General features: G+C 35.3%; 1 protein-coding gene across 1 annotated transcript in view; it reads right to left on the reverse strand.

Moving 5' to 3' along the window:
- The window catches only part of ATRNL1 (attractin like 1), a 756,768-nt gene that overhangs the window by 519,744 nt on the left and 218,771 nt on the right, over window positions 1-18,253 (reverse strand). The gene's annotated exons all lie outside the window — the stretch shown is intronic.

Here is an 18,253-nt window from a genome sequence, read left to right on the forward strand (position 1 = left end):
TAATGAAATGAATTTCAAAGAGCACAAGAGTTTTAGAGTCAAACAGCTTAGATTCAAAATGTACATCTATAATCACCAGCTACCTTGGGTAATTTATTTAACTTCTCTGCTTTAGTTTATTCATCTGTAAAATAATAATAATAATAATAATAATAATAATAATAATAATAATACTTAGTATTGATGTGAAGATTAAATGAGATTGTGTATTTTTAAATACCTACCACATATCAAGCACTTAATACAGCTATTACTTCTACTACTTTACACTGCCAACAATAATAAAAATATAGTTATATATCATGTAAAAAAGCATGGCTCTTTATTGCCCCCAAATCATCTTATTAAGCTTCTGAGATCATTCTCAGTTTTAATATTCCAGAATATTAACTGAAACATTCCAGGGCATAATAGTTATACACAGTCAATTTGGTTCAGATGAACTCATTTCATTTTCTTACTTTGCTTTCCTTGTTAAAGAGTAGCATTCCAATTATTTGGGACACAAACTCCATACTTACTGTGTCCAACATCCGAACAATTGGTAGGTTCTATTTCAGCATGCACAATCTCTCTTATATCTGATCCCTCCTTTTCATCATGATAACCACTGTAATTGGTGGTATAGCATTGTCATTCACCTTCTCTTACTGACACCAACACAGTCACATATCTGATCTTTCTACCATTGGTATTTCTAGGCTACAGTGCATTTGCCAATCCTGAGATAGTCTAAAGAGGCCAGGCCAACCATGCTACTAGTCGTTTCAAAAACCTTCAGTGAGAACTACTGCGTCCCTGCACGCTTCCACCTAGTTAAACCACTCTCTGACATAAATGAAACAATGTGTTTTTTTCCTGATTCACATACACATATAAAAATAAGTGAGTCGCTGGTTTTGATCAAAATATAAAATATTCTAGAACACTAAGCATCTTGCTAATTGTTTATGATTATTTGCTTTGAAAAATATAGATGATTAATATAAATACACATACCCCTACACACACATATAAAGTAAGTTTTAGTACTAGATAGATTCTTGAGAAGGTGGTTTTTTGGCTAGAAGAAATTTCCACATAAAAGTATGATTTTTTTCTTCCTAAAGAATATTTAAATAAATCAGCATAATTTTCCTTTAAGTTTCTAGAATTAACTATGGAAACACACGATGTGAGAATTGCAGAAATGAATGACAAGGTGTAGTACTGCAAGGAATAAAGAAAACAATCAGCGAGCAATTACAGGAACTTAAGATATATTGATAACACGTAATTTCATAAATAGTAAATGAATATAACATGATATCGTAATATTAACTTGCAGAGGTCCATATTAATATTGTCTTATATTCAGAACTTTACTAAAAATAATGATGCACATTAATATTTTAAAACTTAGGTAAACCTTTTATTTACCCTTTATGGCAGAACTGAATAAGAGTTATGTTTGCAGAGTTCCTTAAAAGAATTATCATTGTATAGTAGCTTTAATAATTCCTGAGACCAAAAAAAAAAAAAAAAATGTGTTAAAATACCTCTCAATGTAAGCTCATTTTGAGAGAACTCCCTTGTGGTTCTGTACTTCAGGCTAAAATGGCAAAAATGTATTTTAGATTCAATTGTTTAAAATTTATACTTCATGACAGTGTCGAAATTATTCTGTTGTCAGCATTTGAGGTTATCTTCTTATGCTGAATAAGCACCTATGAAATCATCATACAGCGGCCTCTTGTTTGGCAAATTTTATATGATGATGATTTTATAGCCTACACGTACACTAAAGGGATATTATGTGGTCACATGTTATTTCTGTTCCCCTACAGTATGAAGTTGCAATATCAACTTATAACCAAGAATGAACAATAAGGATAAAGAAAAAAAAAGATGTTATAAGGGTTATTCTAACAAGTTGTACATGAAGAATATACCTAGAAATATGAAACCGAAAAGTAGTCGTCATTGGCAGTACTTGTTTCTAAGTCAGTTTATGTGCCAAAGTCCCTTTCATTGCTACATCCTTGCTATCTGTTGAATACCTACAACAATAATTTCTGGAGGTTAGGAAATCATGTTCATTTAATATGCTTTGTATACTTCTAGCACATTATACTTGATATTTAGTAGATCTGCTATTGTATCTCAAAGGAGTAACAATATTGACAAAGGCAACTGTTCAAACAGCTGATCTAAAATTCCAGTCTTCAAACTTACATTTTTATTTACAACTCTAAGCCCAAATTTTCATCTATGTGTGGCTTATGAAAAGGGGAAACAGAATATAGTTGTTTCTTTTTTATATAAATAAACATGAAATGTTGATACCAACAATATTTTAGCAATCTGAATTTTCTCATTAAAAATACCAGAATTACAACTATTGCCATGTACCTGTTGTTGACAGAGTGTGATTTGTTTTTCTACTGAAAAGGTAATAGTTCTCATAATTAAAAATAAGCCAAAATTGGACTTACAGAGATTACTTTGTTTAGTCAGGATATTTGACACCCGTACTTGTCTAATAAAGAGTAAGTAGTAAAACACAATTATTCAGCCTGAGATCCAGTATTGCCTAAATGCTATGGGGTGTAAGGCACTGCTCTAGAACTGTAATTAAGATGGCAAACAAGGGGTGCCTGGATGGCTCAGTCGGTTGAGCATCTGACTCTTGATTTCAACTCAGGTCATGGTATCAGGGTCCTGGGATGGAGCCCCTCAACAGACTCCGTGCTCAGTGGGGAGTCTGCTTAAGGATTCTCTCTCCCTCTCTCACCACCCCTCCACGCCTCCCCTTGCTTGTGTGCTCTCTCTCTCTCAAATAAATAAATAAATCTTTAAAAAAGTGGCAAATAAGAATCTAGATCTTAAGTAACTGGAACCTTCAAGCAAATGTCACTGTTTCAAGAAATTCAATAATAGGTTAGAAAGTCATAAAGTGCCAAGAGAGCTGTAAGATTTATATTTTATATTCCAAAGCTGTCCAACATATTCAAAAATGGAAAGAAGAAACTCTAACCATCTATTCTAACTATATCCCTGGGGCCAAATCTGGCTCATTTCCTAGCTTTGTATAGCCGATAAGCTAAGAATGGTTTTTACATTTTAAAAGGATTGTGAAGAAAGAGAAGAAGGTGAAGATGGAGATAAAGGAGGGAAGAAGAAGGAGGCAGATGAGGCAGAGGCAGCAACAGCAGCAACCACAGGTGGCCCACAAAAAACAAAATTTACTATTTAATGCTTTAGAGGAAAAAAAGCATGCCAATCCCTGATCTATAATCACAAAGCCTGGAATCACATAATTTGTCAGTTTTCCATTCTGATTTAATTTTAAAAACTGAAACCATATTTAAAACAAGTTAGGGTTTTGTTTTGTTTTTTTTCCTAACAGAAGATGGTTAAGCAAAAACATTCGAATATTAAAAATTTCACCAAAATAAAATTTAACTCAACTTCTAGAATTGTATTAACACCCTGTGTTTACTTTTATAAAAGAGTAACTTTAGTCTTGTTTCATTATCTTTCATAAAAGAATAAGCCTTTAGTCATATTTTATTTTCTTACTCTAGCTTGCTAGATTTCTTGACTACTGCTAACGACTACCATTAAAGTATTTAAATCCTTCAAAATTGACTTCTCATACTTTATTTAATCTGGTTTTCATTCATCTAAAAAAACAGAACAAAATATTAATATCCTGGGCTATAAATGAAACATTTAAGAATGACACATTATTAGAAGCTATTCAACAAAGATTATTACTTGCCTCAAGCCCAAATTCTTAAATTCCAACTGACTGAATTTTTATTGTATCCATTTTGAATCTGGATTGTTTTCAATGAGATTACCTTAAAAGATTGCCTTGAATAGATATTAGATGATGAATCAAAGAATCTGGAAAAATGTTCAATATTATGTTACAAAATATAAAACATATTTTGTAACATAATAACAATATTTTGTCTCTATATATGACTGTACTATTTCTGAAGTATTTTCATACACATTACTTCTTTAATCTTTTGCCACACATATTATACCCATTTGACAGAGGAACAGCTTCAAAGAAATAAAAAAAAAAAAAAACAAGTTTTTTATGGGAATTGATAAATTGATAACGGTCATCATATAAAAAAATAAACATGTAAGAAAAGCCAGGAAAGCACTAAAAAAAGAAAAGCTTTAAAAAAAAGAAATAGCCTACTAGACGTTAAAACATTTTTAAGCCCTCTATAATAAAAACACTGTAATACTGGCACATCAAGAGACAAAAAGATCAGCAGAGTAGAATAGAAAATCTATAAATAGAACCAAATACACACGAAAATTTAGAATATAAAAATCTGGCTTATCAAAAAAATTCATCAAAATGAATTTTTTATTTTTTTAAAGATTTTATTTATTTATTTGACAGAGAGAGATACAGCCAGCAAGAGAGGGAACACAGGCAGGGGGTGTGGGAGAGGAAGAAGCAGGCTTCCAGCGGAGGAGCCTGATGTGGGGCTCGATCCCAGGACGCCAGGATCACGCCCTGAGCCAAAGGCAGATGCTTAATGACTGCGCCACCCAGGCGCCCCTAAAATGAATTTTTTAAAATAAATGTCAATAGGACAACTGGTGAAAAAGGTAAATTTATATCTATACCTCACACCACACACAAAATTAAACTCCAAAAGCATTAGTGATCTAAATGTAAAAAAGAAAAACTGTACAAGTAACAGAAGAATACATAGGAAACGTGGATAACTTGGATGTAGGAAAAGTATTTAACTCTAACTCAAGAGTGATAATTTTGATGAGATTAAAATAAAGATATCAGCGTGGCAAAAACAAACAAAAAATCACCATAAGCAATGTCAAAGGACAGATACATATTTGGAGAAAACTGTTCAACAGATAGATAATATTCCTAATAAATAAGAACTCTCATCAAATTAAGAGGATAAAAATATCTCAACAGAAAATTGAGCAAAAAACATAGACAATTCACATAAAATATAAAAATGGTCCTTAAATGTATGAAGATAAGATTAATTTCACACATGATAGAGAACAAAAAATTAAAAATTTCATCTATCAGACAAAAGTTAAAAAGTATAAAAATATTTTCTGTTCACAAAGCTATATGGATAAAGGTACTCTCATACACTGCTTGTGGGAGTACAGACTGGCACAACCATTGCTAATAATACAATATGTGTTTCTCTCTTAACCTCACATGCTCCCTTCTAGGAGTTTATCCTGAAGATACACCTCTTACAGTACAGAAATACATATGCACACAGAAGTTTCCACTACACCATTACCGATACTTAAAATTATTGGAATTCACCTAAATATTCATAGTTGGAAAACAGTTGAATAAACGATAGTATATCCCCATAATGTAGTACTAGGTACTACAAAAACAATGAGGAAGATCTCTGTAATGTGGCATGATCTCCCAAGTCATATTATTAAATGACAAAAAAGCAGTACAACATGTTACCCTTTGTGTAAAAAAATTAGAAAATATGCATATTTCTGCATATTTAGTTTTAAAAACAACATAGGGAGGAAACCAGAGACTGGTTTGAGATAGGTTACTTACAGGGCATGAGTGAGAACGTCATGAAAAGAATGGGGGGAAGGAGAGGGAAGAAATTGACTTTTTGTACATTCGTGACTTTGAGGACCATGTTACTATTTCACATACTCAAAAAAGAAAATTACATCAACAATACTGGTGGGGTGCAGGTGGCCCTAAAGCTGACTAAACACAGAAATAAATGAATGGCCCCTACTCAAATGACTAACAACCACACTGAAGGAGGGAAAAAGCATGAACCCAAGTACTTTTTTTTTTTTTTAAGATTTTATTTATTTATTTGACAGAGATAGACAGCCAGCGAGAGAAGGAACACAAGCAGGGGGAGTTGGAGAGGAAGAAGCAGGCTCATAGCGGAGGAGCCTGATGTGGGGCTCGATCCCATAACGCCGGGATCACACCCTGAGCCGAAGGCAGACGCCTAACCGCCGTGCCACCCAGGCGCCCCGAACACAAGTACTTTTTAAACACAGTTACAAACTATATGTCCTCATACTGAAGACAAAAATAAGTAAATAAATGCTAAACTCTAATTAGTAGACTTCCTTTTCACACAGAGGTGTAGTTTAGCAATTCCAAAACTACTTTCTGTGCATTTTAAGATTGAGGAAATTTAAAAATATATATTGTGGATAATGAAAGTCAGCTTAAAAATTTGGACAGTAAGAATAGAATGAACCTGGGGCGCCTGGGTGGCACAGCGGTTAAGCATCTGCCTTCGGCTCAGGGCGTGATCCCGGCGTTATGGGATCGAGCCCCACATCAGGCTCCTCTGCTATGAGCCTGCTTCTTCCTCTCCCACTCCCCCTGCTTGTGTTCCCTCTCTCGCTGGCTGTCTCTATCTCTGTCAAATAAATAAATAAAATCTTTAAAAAAAAAAAAAAAAAAAGAATAGAATGAACCCTGTAGTAAGGGACAGAAAATGAGGTATTAGTGTAGACTAATGGATTTTTTTTAAAGATTTTATTTATTTTATTTTAGAGAAAGAATGTAAACAAGGGGAAGAGCAGAGGGGGAGAGAGAGGGAGGTGGAAAGAATCCCAAGCAGATTCTGAGCTGAGCACAGAGTTCAAGGTGGGGCTCAATCTCACTACCCCGAGATCATGAGCTGAGCCGAAAGCAAAAGTTGGACTCTTAACTGACTGAGCCACCCAGATGCCCCTAAACTCATGGATTTTAGTATAAAATATAAGTGGATGTAGAAACGTGTATCAATGTGTGTAGTTATGTACATGTATAAGAATATGTATGTGTCTATGGGTAAACACATGAGCATATGTGTACACAGATATTTATTCTCCAGTTCTGCCTGCTGAGATGATCTAGAAATAAAATTGTCTTTGTAGCAAAGAGCCCACTAAAGGAGCCAAGGCTGCTTAAGAAATGCCAGTGTCTAGTTAGAGCAGGAAAAGTACAAGATGGTGACAACAATACAAGAAAATGCTCGAAGAATGATAAAGAGTATGTAGGTAGATATATGAAAAATGGATGGATAGACAGATGATACAAAGAGATAAATAGATAGATACACACATACATACATGGATAAATACACAGATAAGATAACACAGACAAACTAGAGAAGAGAAAGATTTTCATTGTAAAAGAAAGCCAAATAATTAGTATAAGAAGAATGACAGAATTAGAAAATCACCATTTGGTAAAAATCATAAAAGTAGTAGGCGAAAGTTTAAGAACTAACATAATACTCACATAGTCTCAAAGTATCTCCTAAAAGATATTTTTTTTCATTAAAGGATAATATAGTAACTTTAGAGTGAAGAAATCTGGCAGACACCACTTTATCCAAATGTCCCTATTAAACATTACCATTAATGGAATGGTGATAGCATGTGGCTCATGATATGGTGAGAAGAATTTAGCATAACTTCAGTGGTATTCCTGCCAAAAGTATGTAATCAGAATATAATCATGAAGAAATGTCAAACAAAGCCATATTCCTTACAAAGCACATGCTATACACACACAAAAATGGGCTATAATTCTAAACAATGTCAATGTCACTTAATAAAAAGAAAGACTCAAGAAATGTTCCGGATTCAAGAAGTCTAAAGAGACATACAAATGAATGCAACCAGTCATCTTGGATTTTCTTCTTCTCTGAAGAACAATGCTGGGACAATTAGTAAAACCTAAATAAGGTCTATATTTAATAATATTATGCACCAAGGTTCAATTCCTGATTTCTGTAACTGTAACGTGGTTAAGAAAATTCCTAGTTTTTAGAAAATATCACTAAAGTATTTAAGGGATAAAGGCCCATCAAGTCTGCAATGTTTAAATGAAACAGCGAGAGAGAGAGGAGACTTGAAGGAACTCTGTGTATTTACTTGCAACTTTTCTGTGTTAAATTATGTCAAGACAAAAAAAAGTTAAATAGACCTTTTTAATTTGAAAAGATAAAACATTTATACACCTAAAAAAATAAATAAAATACACGCTAATGTTTTTGACTTGTAAGTCAATAGCAACATTACATTTAACAACTTGGGTTGTTCTTTTTTTCCCTATATGTCATTAAGTGTTTTGTTTTTTCCATTTTGAGTAGAAGGGATATTGTTAGCTATATGTGAAGTAAAAAATTTCATATCTCAAGAAAACATTATTAATTATTTCTCTTCCTATAAAGGAAATAAAAAGGTATATAACAAATGGAGACCATTGTATGGAGCATATAGAGATTGTAGCGAGGGTATTCATTCATTCTTTCCACAAATATTTAATACGAAGCTATTCCATTCAGCTAACCTGTAACATCCAACAGCAAAAGAGAAGAAGAATCATGGGAGCTTAACTGGTATTATCATTAACTAGGATGGGGGTGAAAGGAGAATATTCTTAAATAATAAAGTTGCTGAATTCAGCTTTTGAACTAATTAATATGAACAAACTAGCCTTGTACAGGAAGTCAAAAAACAAGTTAAAATTGCTTATTAAAATAAATACACAATTAAATATTTGTATGATTCCTTTATAGCCTAAAAATATAGATTATTCTTATAAAATCAGTAGATGGACCCATAGGGAAAAAGCAAGATGAAAGGTATAGATAAAATTATTTGTGATTAAAAAAAAGCAAATATTTGCATTCATATCCTATGGTATATAAAAATGGACCTTTGAGAGAAAAGGTGTTTCTTGGTAATAATATATTAAGAAGGATTTTAATATGTTTATGAAATATTTACAGAACATATTTATGCTGATGCTTTCCTACACCTGCTCTAGGCATTTCTAATATATAATTAACTTGTCCACCATCACTAATTAGTTTTTATGCATTATCTGAGCAATGAAAAAGTGTGCATCCAAATTGGCATTTAGCTTAATTTTGCTCTTTAAAAAATCTATAAATATTAGACTAAAACCAAATTCATGCTTAGAGTTTCTTAGATTAACCTCTAATTTTCTGGAGTATACTAAATAAATGTTTTGTGCTTTAGAATATGAGAAATATGCCCCATTTTAAATATGCCTTTTAATTTTCATCCTAGGCCTGTCATTTGAAGAAAATAAGAATTACTTAACTTTTGTGGGTTTGTATAAAAGCCTTTTTTATTGTTAAGTTAAATTATACTATCTTACATCACTTTTTAAACAACCAAATAGTGCCAGATCCTTATAACACAAAACCTCAAACAATACATGGTAAGGGGACTAGGCATCACATCAAATGAAATTAAAGAGAAATATTAAACACTTAAGATAAAATAATGGCTTCTATCTAGTCCCAAAAAGATAAGTATCGTACTTGTAGATTTAAAACCATTAAGTATTTTTTTTTTAATTCTGTGAGATATATTAGTGAACTTATTGATGAAAAGAAAGCATGCAAGTGACACACTTCATTGTCAAAAACATGCAAACCAGAGGTGGAAATAATCTGTCAGCATCAGGCCTAGGAACTCAAATAACACTAACCAAATGCCAAAAGTTGAAATGAAGATTTAAAGTTAGGGCGGGTGGAAAGTAGCAGTTTGTGCAAATAAAAAACAAGGAGAGAGATCTTGAAGAAAAGGGGAAGGTACAATAAAGGTGCAGAAGTAGTGACTGTCTCTAGCAGTTTCATGAGGTTCAGCCCACAGACATCTCTCTGAAAAGGCATCTAACACAAGAAACCAGTAAAAACTGCACCTTCTACTAACCACAAACAAAGTCATTCTGAAATTACCTGACTTAATGTCATGTTCAAATACTTTTCATAGTCTCAGTTCTTGTCCTTTTGGTTCCTTTTATGAGGATAAAAGGATAGAAGAGAGCTCAAAAAGATGGAATAGATAAAGAAAGCTTAGGGCTATAAATTACTGAAGTTAGAGGAAAACATCCCCCAGAAAAACAAAACATTTCAAAATAATTAGTACAGAGAGAAGACAAATTAGCTACAAATATTATAGTAGCTATAAAATAAAGATTTTTTTAAATCATTCAGTTTAAACAGATAGCTCTGCATGATTTAAAAAGCCTTTTTTGATAGGGGGGGAAAGATGGCAGAGGAGTAGGGGACGTTTTTTCAGCTGGTCCCCTGAGTCGAGCTGGATGTCTACCAGATCATCCTGAACACCCACGAGATCAGCCCGAGATGTAGGAAGATACATCTGGATCCATACAAACGAACATCTCCACTGCTGAGTATTGAGGTGTGAAGCGGGGAGCCATGAATCCTCGCAGAGATATCGGAAGATAAACAGAAGGGGGAGGGAGCCGATGCGCTCGGGCGCTGGGAAGCCTCCTGCACAGGGGAGCGGCTGGACTCGCGGACTGGCACCCGAGAAAGCAGACTGAGATTGTGAGCCCGGGAATGCGCACGCGACGAGACTGAAAACTGGAGCTCTGGAGCACACACTCAAACTAGACTGAAACTGGGAGTCCGGAGCACATGCGGGACCGGAGCTCCAGGGCTCACTGGAACCGGACTGATACTGGGAGCTTGGGTGTGCGCGGGTGACCAGACAAAACTGGCGCTCCGGAGCGCGCGCGAACCACACTGAAACAGAACTCAGGAGCATGCACAGGAACAGGGGCAGCTGGTGGTGTTAGAAGCACAAAAGACAGAGACCTGTCGGCTGGGGAATCGAGGGCTGGGAGAGCGGCTGTGGGGCACACATCCAGGACGCTGCAGGGGTTTTTAGCGGCACTGACTGAAACAGAGTTAAAGTGGCCAGGAGAGTTCAGTGGAGAGCAGACTGCGATCTCTCTGTTCTGAGACAGAGGCTAGGATATGGCCACTGCTGCTCTGACTCTCAGAAGAGTCACAGAAAACCGCCAGGGAAAGCCACCAGAGAACAAAAGCCCGGAAATACTGGCTCACATTGTGCCCATCCCCATCCCCCCTCGCAGGGGATGGGGAGACTCTACCCAAACAGGGTAGCCTGAATATCAGTGCGGCAGGCCCCTCCCCCAGAAGGCACGCTGAAAAATCAAGAAGCCCACATCCCTAAGGTCCCTATAAAACAAGTGCACACTGCCTGGGTCCTGGTCAATAATTTCGGCTCTGGGCATCCCCGCAACCTCTCCTCATCAGAATGACAAGGAGGAGAAATCCTCAGCAAAGAAAGGACACATGGACTGTGGCCTCTGCCACAGAACTGATGGATAAGGATATAACCAAATTGTCAGAAATGGAGTTCAGAGTAACAATGGTCAAGATAATGTGTAGGCTTGAAAAAAACATTAACGAAAATATTAACAAGAATAGAGAATCTCCAAGGGCGGAAATGAGAGGGAATCTGGCAGAAATTAAAAATGCTATGAATCAAATGCTGTCTAAACTAGACACTCTGATGGCCACTTAATGAGGCAGAAGAACAAATTATTGAATTGGAAGATGGGATGGTAGAAGAGAAAGTAAAAACAGAAACTTGGCTCAAAAAAATCCAATCTCAAGAATGCAGACTACGGGAGATTACTGACTCAATGAAATGTTCCAATGTCAGAATCATCGGCATCCCTGAGTGGGTGGAGAGAGAGGTCTAGAAGAGATATTTGAACAAATTGTAGCTGAGAACTTCCCTAATCTGGCAAAGGAAGCAAGCATTCATGTCCAAGAGGCAGAGAGGACCCCTCCCAAGATCAATGAGAACAGACCTACACCACGTCACATCATAGTGCATTTAGTAAATATTAGATCCAAGGATACAGCCTTGAAAGCAGACGGGGAAGAAAATCCTTACATACAGAGGGAGGAATATCAGAATAACGTGAGATCTGTCTACAGAGACCTGGCAGGCCAGGAAGGGTTGGCAAGGTATTTTCAAAGCTCTAACTGAGAAGAACATGCAGCCAAGGATCCTTTATCCAGCAAGGCTGTCATTCAGAATTGATGGAGAGACAAGAACCTTCCAAGACCAGCAGAAACTGAAAGAATATGTGACCACCAAACGAGCCCTACAAAAGATATTAAGGGGGATTCTATAAAAGTAAAAACACCCCAAGAGTGATACAGAACAGAAATTTACTATCTATAGAAACAAAGACTTCACAGGCAACATGACATCATTAAAATCATATCTCTCAATAATCACTCTCAATGTGAATGGCCTGAATGCTCCCATAAAACGTCACAGGGTTGCAGATTGGATAAAAAGACATGACCCATCCATTTGCTGTCTACAAGAGACTCATTTTGAACCTAAAAATACATCCAGACTGAAAGTGAAGTGATGGAAAACCATTTTTCATGCCAATGGACCTCAAAAGAAAGCTGGGGTAGCAATTCTCGTATCAGACAGATTAGATTTTAAACTAAAGACTGTTATTAGAGATACAGAAAGACACTATATTATTCTTAAAGGACGTATCCAACAAGTGGATATGACAATTATAAATATTTATGCCCCCAACAGGGGAGCAGCTACATACACAAGCCAACTCTTAACTAGAATAAAGAGACATATAGATAATAATACGTTAATAGCAGGGGACCTCAACACTCTGCTCTCAGCAATAGACAGATCACCTAAGCAGAAAATCAACAAAGAAACAAGAGCTTTGAATGATATACTGGACCAGATAGACCTCATAGATATATACAGAATACTACACCCCAGAACAACAGAATATTCATTCTTTTTGAATGCACATGGAACTTTCTCCAGAATAGACCATATACTGGGTCACAAAACAGGTCTCAACCGATACCAAAAGACTGACATTATTCCCTGCATATTCTCAGACCACAATCCTTTGAAACTGGAACTAAATCACAAGGAAAAATTTGGAAGAAACTCAAACACTTGGTAACTAAGAACCATCCTGTTCAAGAATGATTGGGTAAACCAGGAAATTAAAAATCAGATTAAGCAATTTTTGGAGACCAGTGAGAATGAAAACACATCGGGTCAAAACCTATGGGACACTGAAAAGGCAGTCCTAAGAGTAAAATACATAGCCATCCAAGTCTCATTCAAAATAGAAAAATCTCTTAAAATGCAGTTTTTACATTCTCACCTCAAGAAGCTGGAGGTGGAACAGAAGAACAGACCTAACCCACACATGAGAAGGCAGTTGATCAAGATTAAAGCCGAGATCAATGAATTAGAAACCAGCAGACCAACGGAACTAGAAGCTGGTTCTTTTAAATAATAAATCAGATCAATAAGCCACTGGCCAGACTTATTCAAAAGAATAGAGAAAGGGCCCAAATTAATAAAATTATGAATGAAAGGGAAGAGATCACAACGAACACCAATGAAATAGGAAGGATCATTAGAAACTTTTATCAACAGCTTTATACCGATAAATTAAACAACCTGGAAGAAATGGATGCCTTCCTGGAAACAGATAAACTACCAAGACTGAAACAGGAAGAAACTGATTATTTAAACAGACCGATTAATTATGAAGAGGTTGAAGCAGTGATCAAAAACCTCCCCAGAAACAAGAGTCCAGGGCCTGACGGATTCCCCGGGGAATTCTACCAAACATTCAAAGCAGAAATAATACCTATTCTCCTGAAGCTGTTTCAAAAAATAGAAACAGAAGGAAGACCACCAAACTCATTCTATGAGGCCAGTATTACCTTGATCCCCAAACCAGGCAAAGACCCCATCAAAAAGGAGAATTACAGACCGATATCCCTGATGTATATGGACGCCAAAATTCTCAACAGGATCCTAGCTAATAGGATCCAACAGTACATTAAAAGGATTCTCCATCATGACTAAGTGGGATTCATCCTTGGGATGCAAGGGTGGTTCAACATTCATGAGTCAATCAGTGTGATAGATCATATCAACAAGAAAAGAGTCAAGAACCTTATGATCCTCTCAATTGATGCATAAAAAGCATTTGACAAAATACAGCATCCTTTCCTGATTAAAACCCTTCAGAGCGTAGGGAGAGAGGGTACATTCCTCAATTTCATAAAAACCATCTATGAAAAGCCTACAGCGAATATCATTCACAATGGGGAAAAGTGAAAGCCTTTCCCTTAAGATCAGGAACACAACAAAGATGCCCACTCTCGGCATTATTGTTCAACATAGTACTAGAAGTCCTTGCAACAGCAATCAGACAACAAAAAGGGATAAAAGGATCCAAATCGGCAAAGAAGAAGTCTAAATGTCTCTCTTCGCAGATGACATGATACTCTATATGGAAAACCCAAAAGACTTCGCCCCAAATTACTAGAACATATAGAGCAATTCAGTAATGTGGCGGGATACAAAATCAATGCTCAGAAATCAGTTGCATTTCTATACACAAACAATGAGACTGAAGAAAGAGAAATTAAGGAATCGATCCCATACAAAAATGGGATCATACATTATCTCGGAATCAACTTAACCAGAGACGTAAAGGATCTATATTCTAGAAACTACAAATCACTCTTGAAAGACATTGAAGAAGACACAAAAAGATGGAAAAATATTCCATGCTCATGGATCAGAAGAATAAACATAGTTAAAATGTCTATGCTACCCAGAGCAATCTACACTTTCAATGCCATCCCAATCAAAATACCAATGACATTTTTCAAAGAACTGGAACAAACAGCCCTTAAATTTGTGTGGAACCAGAAAAGACCCCAAATTGCCAAGGAATTGTTGAAAAGGAAAAAACAAAGCTAACAGACACATGAAAAAATGTTCAAAATCACTAGCCATCAGGGAAATTCAAATCAAAACCACATTGAGATACCACCTTACGCCAGTTAGAATGGCAAAAATTGACAAGGCAGGAAACAACAAATGTTGGAGAGGATGTGGAGAAAGGGGATCTCTCTTACACTGTTGGTGGGAATGCAAGTTGGTACAGCCACTTTGGAAAACAGTGTGGAGGTCCCTTAAGAAGTTAAAAATTGAGCTACCCTATGATCCAGCAATTGCACTACTGGGTATTTACCCCAAAGATACAGATGTAGTGAAGAGAAGGGCCATAGGCACCCCAATGTTCATAGCAGCATTGTCCACAATAGCTAAATCGTGGAAGGAGCCGAGATGCCCTTCAATAGATGACTGGATTAAGATGTGGTCCATATATACAATGGAATATTAGTCAGCCACCAGAAAGAACGATTACCCCACATTTGCAGCAACATGGACGGAACTGGAGGAGATTATGCTAAGTGAAATAAGTCAAGCAGAGAAAGACAATTATCATATGGCTTCACTCATTTATGGAACATAAGAAATAGCAGGAAGATGGTAAGAGAAGGAAGGGAAGAATGAAGGGGAGTAAACAGAAGGGGGAATGAACCATGAGAGACTATGGACTCTGGGAAACAAACTGAGGGCTTCAGAGGGCAGGGGAATGGAGGATTGTGATATGCCAGTGATGGGTATTAAGGAGGGCACATATTGCATGGAGCACTAGGTGTTATAAGCAAATAATGAATCATGGAACATTACATCAAAAACTAAGGATGTTCTGTATGGTGACTAAAATAATATGTTACAAACTTATTTACAAAACAATAATAAGTAAATAAATAAATAAAAATAAAAAGACTTTTTTGGTTTTCCTAATGTATTTAAATTTTTTAAAAATGTTATTCTGAAGCAAATCTTTAATCAAAGTATAACTTCATGCCCATACCAAACATTAAATATCTACATGAAATTATATAATTATTTTGTAATGGCCTCTCTTTGTGATATTTAAAGTCTCAAGTTAGCCTTTCTCTGCCACACAGGAATATCATGTATACTAAGAAAATACAAACTTTTAACTTCGTTGTGTGAAAATAATTAATAGAAATAAGATTTTCATGTCAAGTGATTTTTGTTCATCTGCAGTTTTAGATTATTCAGGTCAATGCTCCCAGTTTGAGAATTAAATTTCTTACACTTATTTCAAGAAATACTCAGTTCATTTGGTTATAAACTTTCAGCTTCTATAAACACCTCTAATATGTGAGAAGGGTTTAAGATGAAAAAAATTCCCATCCTACTAGAGAGAAAGAGAAATTCATTCATATTCCTTTTACTACCCTCTTGTCTCTGAGGATAGTTGTGTCATAGCCCAATGTATTTATTAAAGTATTATATACTTCTGTAAAAGTCTGCTATAGGTAGATATCCACAATACACCAAAAGTTTTAAAAATAAATAAGTTTTGCTCATACAAAACAAATGTAAAACTAGAACTGTTACTGTGTTGAAAGAACTCTTTTTCCCCAAACTAGAAACGAGTAAGTTTCTTAATCACTATTAAAAGTAAAAACATAAAATAAAATTTTAAAAAGTATGTAGAAAGGAAAAAAATCAGGTAAGTATAATATTAAAAAGCCTAGAAAAAGAACAACAAAATGAACCAAAAGACATAACTTAATATATATAAAATTAGACTGCTAAACCCAATTATGAATGCAATGTTAAAGAAAAAATCTTATTGGGGCGCCTGGGTGGCACAGCAGTTAAGCGTCTGCCTTCGGCTCAGGGCGTGATCCCGGCGTTATGGGATCGAGCCCCACATCAGGCTCCTCCGCTATGAGCCTGCTTCTTCCTCTCCCACTCCCCCTGCTTGTGTTCCCTCTCTCGCTGGCTGTCTCTATCTCTGTCGAATAAATAAATAAAATCTTTAAAAAAAAAAATCTTATTGATAATACCAACTAACCCATTAAACATCTTCCAATAAAATAACCAAAAAGAGTTAAGACCTGGATGAAGAAAACTATTGGTCATACATGACTGCAATTTTTAAAATACCTATATTTCATGATTTATAGAGTTTTTTTGTTCTTATAGTACATCTTTTTATGAATAATCAAATAAAACAAGTATATATAAATATTTTTAAACATTTCAGGGATTAATAGCATTATAGCTTAGTTGTCTTACATTTAGAACAAAGTATGATGAAAATCTTTTAACTAATGATAATCATATAAAATTGAAACTTATAAACTGAACTCAACTCCAAAGGGCCTACGCAGATCCTTCCATGAAAATTAATCTCTTTGTCCCTGATTCTATCATTCAACCTCTTCATAACACTATTATAGCACCCTTACCATGCATAGAAATTCAAGCCCTAGCACAGTGTTTTGCATATATTTAAGTACTCAATAACTATTTGTGAATTTGAGAATATTCCTTCATTGCAAAGTAATGCAGTGTATAGAGTGTTGAGCTATTATAGTAAAGTGAGCCATTCTATTCAATGAAACTTTCATTTATTTTCTCTTACTAAAATTTATAAGTCAAATTAGAGATAATATGACAAAAATAATACTATTACAGTCTAAATCATAATTTTTATTAACATACTTAAGTCTACTGATGCTACAAATTGTAGTAATAAAAATAATAGTAATAACGGCAATAGCATTCTAGAGTTAACATTTGCCAAAAACACATATTATTTCTTACGTAAAGTACCTCATTTAAGCCTCACAATAAATTAAATTAGTCACATAATTTTTAAGTGAGGAAACTGAGACAATAAGAGGTTAAATAATTACCCAAGGTGACAGTGGCATTGCCTGGATGTGGACCCAAGCAGTATGATTCCAAAGCCCAAGCTGTTTACAATGTTATACTCTTCCATAGCTACAAAGATTGATAGATAGATGATAGATACATAGATAGATAGATAGATAGATAGATAGATAGATAGATAGATAGATGCTCCAGAGCAAATTTGTGTCAGAGAATTTTCTTGGTCATCAATGAGAAATAAAATAATTTTAATAATAAACCCCTTTTTAGAAAATTTTTGTTCCAAGTTCTTATTTAAACTCCAGTTAGTTAATATACAGAATAGAGTAGAATTTAATGATTCATCACTCAAATATAATACCCAATTCTCATCACAAGTGCCCTCTTTAATACCCATCACCCATTTAACCTATGCCCCACCTACCTCCCCTCCAGCAACCCTCAGTTTGTTCTCTATAGTTAAGAGTCTCTTTAATGGTTCCCGTCTCTCTTTTCTTTTTTTCCCCTATGTACATCTGTTTCATTTCTTAAATTCCACATATGAGAGAAGTCATATGGAATTTGTCATTCTCTGACTTATTTCACTTAGCATAATACACTCTAGCTTCATCCACATCCTTGCAAATGGCAAGATTTCATTCTTTTTCATGGCTGAATAATATTCTTCTGTGTGTGTGTGTGTGTGTGTGTGTGTGTGTGTATCAATCACATCTTCTTTATCCATTCAACAGTTTAAGACATTTGCGCTCTTTCCATAATTTAGATATTG

The sequence above is a fragment of the Ursus maritimus genome, unplaced genomic scaffold (assembly GCF_017311325.1).
Source record: "Ursus maritimus isolate PB19 unplaced genomic scaffold, ASM1731132v1 scaffold_7, whole genome shotgun sequence".
Lineage (NCBI taxonomy): Eukaryota > Metazoa > Chordata > Mammalia > Carnivora > Ursidae > Ursus > Ursus maritimus.